The sequence below is a fragment of the Chenopodium album genome, chromosome 20, assembly GCF_948465745.1.
Source record: "Chenopodium album chromosome 20, dcCheAlbu1.1, whole genome shotgun sequence".
Taxonomy (NCBI): Eukaryota; Viridiplantae; Streptophyta; class Magnoliopsida; order Caryophyllales; family Amaranthaceae; genus Chenopodium; species Chenopodium album.
Window position 1 is genome coordinate 19,118,279 of NC_137853.1, and position 6,928 is coordinate 19,125,206.

Here is a 6,928-nt window from a genome sequence, read left to right on the forward strand (position 1 = left end):
CAAACAAGTGATCGATCGACATCATCGTCATCGATCCCAAACACATTACGTGTTAACAAGCATCCATCCTCGAACCATTCAACTTCCCCGAAACTTATCCTATTCTATGCAACCAAGAAAAATAAAGAGAAAAATAAGAAAGATCTCACCGGGTTCCAAGCTTAGAAAAAATAAACGAAGCAAGTAGAAACCACCTCGTTGCATTCCATATCCAAAAGCTTCTTTAAGAAACCAAGTGAGAAAAAGAAAAATAAAAGAAACTATAAACAAAGAAAATGGTTAGTAACTTCAAAACAAAGAAAAAAAAACAACAAATAAAAGGAAACTAAACTAAGCAAAAATTATATACAACTAAGAGAAATAAAAGCTAAACTAATCAAAGAATAAAAAGAATAAAAGAAAGGAAACTAAGAAAGAAAGAAAGTGACTAAACTAACTAAAGAACTAAACTAAACTACAAGATTTGGATTTTGGGAATTTGGATCAAAGGGTTTTGGATTAAAGGGATTTGGATATTAGGGAGCAACCACAACAACAACATCACAAGCAAAACATCATCACAAACAACAAGTATCCACCGGGAGCCTTGTAATCATAGTTACCGTGCTCATCCGGGTAGAAGCGACGCTCGGTATCGGGGTCGGAAGGACCGGACCAATAAGGATGCCTGTATGAAGGTAGAGGACCTTGTTGGGGCGGGAAGTACGGATAGTTAACCGGGGGAACAATGTTCCCGCGGTCAACTTCCGCATCATAGATTTGTTGTTGTTGTGCAAACATACCTTGTTGCATTTCTTGGATACCTCTCAATTGTTTGTAGATAGCCCCAAAATCTTGATCATACATGCCGTCCAAATGGATTTTCAATCCACTCATTTGCTCACTAAGAGCCCTCATATCGGCATTTTCATAAGCATGTTGCCCTTCTTGTTGTTGTTCTTGAGGAACTTGTTGTTGTGGAATTTGTTGTTGTTGTTGTTATTGTTGTTGTTGGACTCCTTGGAGCTCCTCATCATCATCCTCATCGGAGTCGAAGTTGGGCACCGAAAAGACCTAGGGACATGCCAAACGTTGTCGGTGTTGATCCGGCCCAATGAAGTCAATCCGAGGTTAGGCAAAAAGCACCAATGCTCATTGTTCCTTAACCACTCATATCTCCCCTCCTCATAGTTCTTGGAGATGAATTGAATTTGACCCAATTGCCTCAAGTCGAGATAAAGGGTGGTGTTGTCTCCAATCTCCTTGCAAAAGGGAAGATATTGGTCAAGGCGGAGGCGAGTTAAAAGCCTAGTCACCATGCCCCTGCATGGAATCTCTCCCGTGCTCCGGCCTCTAAGATCAACACAATATTGGGCAAAAATGTACCCCAAGTTCAATCGGCCTACATACTCCGGGCGATTAGACAACCATAGCACCTTGAGCTCAAGCTTGCTCATCTTCCCCAACTCTTGCTTGGGGAACACCACATATCCCAAAAGGCGGTGTACAACCCTAAGGCAAGGTTGGTACACCGAAGAGATCTTGGCTTTGTTGGTGATGAATTCATTCCCACCCGAAATATCTTCCCACCAAGAGTTATGGTCGTACTCCGGGAAGATGTAATGTTCCACAATCAAGATATCCCCATGGGGGTCAAAGTCCAAAGCCGCGTTGAACTCTTCCAAAGAATGATCAAAGTAGTGGTTGAATATTTGGAAACGCACCCTATATTGCCCTCCCAAGGGCACAAGCTCCAAGGTAGCCAAAAATTCCAAAGTTGGCTCCTTGTAGGTGCGGTAGGCCGAGTTGATGAAAGACCTCATTCGCAAATTCAAGAGCAAGGACCGCACATCATCATCTATCCCCAATTTAACCATATCACGTTGGAGATAGTGGCGGGTCGGTTTAAGGGTTCTTTCTTCCTTCAATTGTTGGTAGAAGGTTTTTTGTTCGTTTGTGAAGTTTTTCTTTTTGGGAAGAGAGGTGGGTGGTCGTGTTTGAGAGGAGGGGTTTGATGTACTTGGCCTAGAAGAAGTGCTAGGCCTAGAAGAAGTACTTGGGCGAGGTTCCTCAATGGAAACATCGGTCTTTCTCTTTTTGGTGAGTTTCTTGAGGATTTTAGACATGTTTGAGGTTTAGGGAAAATCACCAACAACAATCAAAGAGCAATACCAAAAACCAAATAACACCACACCAAAGTCACAACTTACTACCAAATTCTCCAATTCACAACTTCACACTTTCTTCCACCAAAATCAATTCCAATCCAATCAAATACACCAATTATCCAAGAATAACTTCTTTCAATCAATCCAAGAACAACCAAAAACCAATACCAACAATCAACACTTACTACCCAATTTCCAAAATTCAAACACACAAATTATCAATCAAGGATGATGAAAATTGCTACAAAACCAACAAACAACACAATGTTATGCAAAATCAATCAACAAACATCACAAAATCACATCCAATATCAAATTCAATCATCAAAAATCAAAAAACCCATACTACACTATTCATGCTCATACAAAAATTCAATCTAAGCAAAATTATGATATAATTGACAAAATTAAAGCAAGGATAAGTGATTATACCATACAAGATGCAATATTGACCAAGTTTGAGCCACCAATTTCAATCCCAAACAAAAGCCCCAAATTTTCGTTCACCAATGTAGGAGAGAGAATGAGTGAAATTTGGGTCAAAATGTGAGGAATTTGATGTGTAGGAAGGTTTGTGAGTGAATTTAGATGAAAATGGAGTGATTTTAGTGAAGAATTGAAGGATTTTTTATGGTGAATGATGGCTATGGAGGTGCGCACGAGGAGGGTTTGAGGAAGGAGAGCCGTGAGCTTGAGAGATGGGGAATGAAGAAATGAAAGGAAGAGGAAGGAGGAAGAAATAAGAGGCACGGCAACAGGGGGCGTGCGGCCGCACCTGTTGCCTGTGCGCCCGCACACGCAAGCTGTGCGCCCGCATAGTGTGCGTGTGCGGCCGCACCTTGCTGCTTCCTCTTCTTCTCTTTTTTTTTTTTCTTTTCTTTGATACTTACTGCCTATTTGGGTGCGCACATGAATCATGATGGTGATGAGGAACACCATAGGCAGTAGCTAAAAACATTTTTAGAGAGCTCAAAGATAAAGATTCATGTGCTCACCACAAAAACTCACTAAGTATCAATTTCCTCTAACCTTTAAAACATGAATTTCCTATCTTACCTCTCTAAAATTCTTACCCCTTTTACCTCAAATTTCGATCGGAATCGAACAAAACATGATATGTGCCACAAACACCTTCCATTCACCATACATTCTTAAAGAAATCCAATCCCGTTAAATTCATCCTAAAAATCCAAACAAGTAGAAAAGTGAAAGAAAAGAAAAAGTAATAAAAGAAACAAAAACAAGAAAACTAAAAAAAAAAAAAATCAAAAAGAAAAGTTAGAATCTCCGGGTTGCCTCCCGGGAAGCGCTTGCTTAAGGTCCTAAGCTCGACCCATCTTCCAAATCATGGAGGGTCAAAGTACACCACCTTCTTCAAGGTAGTTTAAAGAGCAAAATCCTCTTCAATCTTAAGCAACTCCTCATTGTTGCTTGATGAAATCTCCATAGAATTCTTCTCAAATTTGCTTTTCTCTTTTCTCAACTTCTTTCTTGTTCTCAACTTCTTTAAATCACGAGCTTTCTTCTTCGGCTTTTTGTTAAATGTAGATGGAACTTCGACATCCACAACCATAGAAACTTTCTCTTCTTCTTGAGAAATAAGCTCAAACCAACTTGGAACCTCAACTTCCTCCTCATCCTTTAGCTTTGGAATCACAATTTCTTCTTCACTAACCTTCATGCTATCAAAACTTGCAAAAACATCATCAAAATTCTCAAGAGCATTGTTAGTAGAAGAATCAACCATGCATACATTATCAACAGAACGAGAAAGACTAGCACATGCTATATCTTGCACAAAAGATAGAGACCCATGCATTGGTTTCAACTTAAAACTCTCCTCTTGCTTACCACATCTCAAATTAATGCGGCCACCTTTCACATCTATCAAAGCTCTCGAGGTAGCTAAGAAAGGTCTCCCTAAGATGATTGGAATATGTTCATCTTCCTCAATTTCCAAAACCACAAAATCTACGGGAAAAACAAACTCTCCAATCTTAAGAGGAACATCATCAACTCTCCCCTTAAGAATCTTGATAGATCGATCAGCCAATTAAAGGGTCATATTGGATGGTTGAAGCTCACCTAGATCAAGTCTTTTGAAAACCGAATAAGGCATGATACTCACACTAGCCCCTAGATCACATAGAGCATTCTCAAACATCATTTTCTTGATCTTGCAAGGAATTGAAAAGTTTCCCGGATCCTCCATTTTCTCCGGAAGCTCACCATGTACAAGAGCACTAAAACATTTCCCTCCTTCCACCGAATTGCCCTCATTACATACTTCCTTCTCCTCTAGAATTTCCCTAAGAAACTTAGAGTACTTAGGCATTTTGGGAATTGGCTCGGTAGAGGGTGTGGAAACATGAACTTCCTTAAGAACTTCAAGGAACTTCCCAAATTGCTCATCCATTTTAAACCTTAGGAATTTTTGGGGGTAAGGTAGATTGGGAAATCTCTCTTCCTCACAAATCTTTTCAACAACATTCTCTTCTTTTTCTTCATCCTCACAATAGACTTCCTTAGACTAAACCCTCTCAACTTCATTTTCCAAAGCACTACTCTCATCTTCTCCCTCCATTGAACAAGAAACTCCCTCACTAAGGTCACTCCCACAACTAGTGGTGATAGAATACACGGGTTTCTTTGGTTCAACACCTTGGGAAGGTAAAGAAGAAGGACTAGCATAATCCTTGAGAGTGTTTCATAGTTGGGTTATTTGAGTCTCAAGCATCTTATTGTGAGTCATCATTTCATTGAACTTTTTATCACTAACCGCCATGTAGGTGTTAGTGATCTTAGTTTGATTATCAATCAATTCTTCCAAATTAGTCCTAGGAGAAGAAGGTTGTGAATAGGAATTTTCACCTTGAGTCTTTGGAACAAATCCGGGTGGGGGACCTCTTTGAGCATTGTTTTGGAAATTGCCCCTTCCTTGATTGTTCCAAGTACCCCTATTTTGATTTTGACCATAACCTTGATTATGGTTACCACCACCTTGATTATGGTTACCATTACCTTGGTTATGATTTCCATAACCTTGGTTTTGATTTCTATAGCCTTGGTTTTGATTACCATAATTTTGGCTTTGATTTTGGCCACTATAACCTTGGTTATTATGATTGCCACGAGAACCTTGATTTTCTTGGTTCCTATAACCATCACCATGATTATAGTTGTCAAAATTGCCTTGGTTTTGGTAATTCCTATTCCATTGACCTCTTTGATTATCAAACCTTTGAACATTGTTGTTTGACACAAAATTCACATGCTCACACTCATTATTATCAAACTCATCAACACATTCATTATTGCAATTGCTAGAGTCATGATCATATGATCCACATGCATCACAAAACAAACAACCCATAGGCATATTATGTGAAGTGGGAGGGATTTGAGAGTTAGAAGAAGTACCTCTCCCCTTAATTTGGGAGGGAAGATTCGAACTTGGCTTGAGAAAAGGAAGAAACACTCTCCAACTTGGCTTTGATTGCGGTCACCTCCTTTCCCAAGTTTGTCATTTGAGAGGAAAGATTGTTGATTGCATTTAGATGGTCCACCGAATACAATGAAGATTGCTTGCTTGAAGAATCTCTTTCCCCATCTTGCCAATCTCTATAATAGGTCACCACATCCTCAATAATGTCCACTACTTCTTCTTCGGTCTTGTTCATGATAGGACCACCGGCCCCTCCATCAAGGCATGACTTGCCTTGAGGACTCAAACCACCATAGAAGATTTGGATCACTTGGTATGTTGGAATTCCATGGTGAGGACATTCTCTTTGATACTCCTTGAATCTTTCCCATGCTTCATAGAGACTTTCATTTGGCTTTTGCTTGAACCCTTGAATTAAAGCCCTTGCCTCCGCCGTCTTCTTTTGAGGATAGAAACGGGACAAGAAAGCTTTTGTGACATCATCCCACGTTCTCAATAAATTGGGCTTCACTTCTTTGTCTAGCCATTCCAAAGATCTTCCTATGAGAGAGAAAGGGAACAACTTAAGGCGGATAAACTTTTGAGAAACTCCATTGACTTTGATTGTGTTGCAATATATTTCAAACTCCTTAAGATGGTTCAATGGGCTCTCATTCTTAGCCCCACTATACTGTCTCCTCTCAATTAAGGTGATCATTGCCGGCCGAATTTCAAAGTCGTTTGCCGATGTTGTAGGTGGAGCTATGCCAATCTCAAACCTATATGCACCGGGCACTCCCAGCTCCTTCAAGGAAACTCTCGGATTTTCTCCCATGACTTGCTCTTGTTCAATCTCTTCCTCGCTTGAAGAACTATAATCCACTGACTTGTTTGCTACTCTCCTCCTTGAGAGAGTTCTCTCAATCTCCGGATCAAAGGGAACAATTGAACGATCTCGGGACCTATGCATACAAACTCAAAGAAAATATTAGTAGCATGGCTATAAGTGTAGCCTAAAGAGTAAAATCTTTTTGTGTTTTTGCAAATAAAGTGGAATAGACTCAACAACAATACACATTCAAGCTAAGACACCATTCCCCGGCAACGGCGCCATTTCGATGGGAGACGAAACGGTAGGTCGTTGGGCTACCTTCCCCACCCAATCAAACAATATTTATAAACTCAACAAACCCCTATATGAGTATAATAGTAAGTCGAGGTCGAACCCAAGGGAATGGTAATTGAATGTTTATTGCCTAACGCTAAGCTATTCCGAAGTCTAGAGCGGGGTTTATAGCAAGAACTAAAGCTAAAGCTAATAATGCAAATGAACTTGTATGAAATCAAAGGTAATAGG

At 40.0% G+C, this 6,928-nt stretch overlaps 1 non-coding gene across 1 annotated transcript; it reads left to right on the forward strand.

Annotated features, from left to right (window-relative positions):
* Positions 1–5,915: 5,915 nt before the first annotated feature.
* On the forward strand, positions 5,916–6,021 carry LOC145599852 (small nucleolar RNA R71). Its single transcript, XR_014104108.1, has one exon. It is a non-coding gene; the product is annotated as a small nucleolar RNA R71 (small nucleolar RNA).
* The last annotated feature ends 907 nt before the right edge of the window (positions 6,022–6,928 follow it).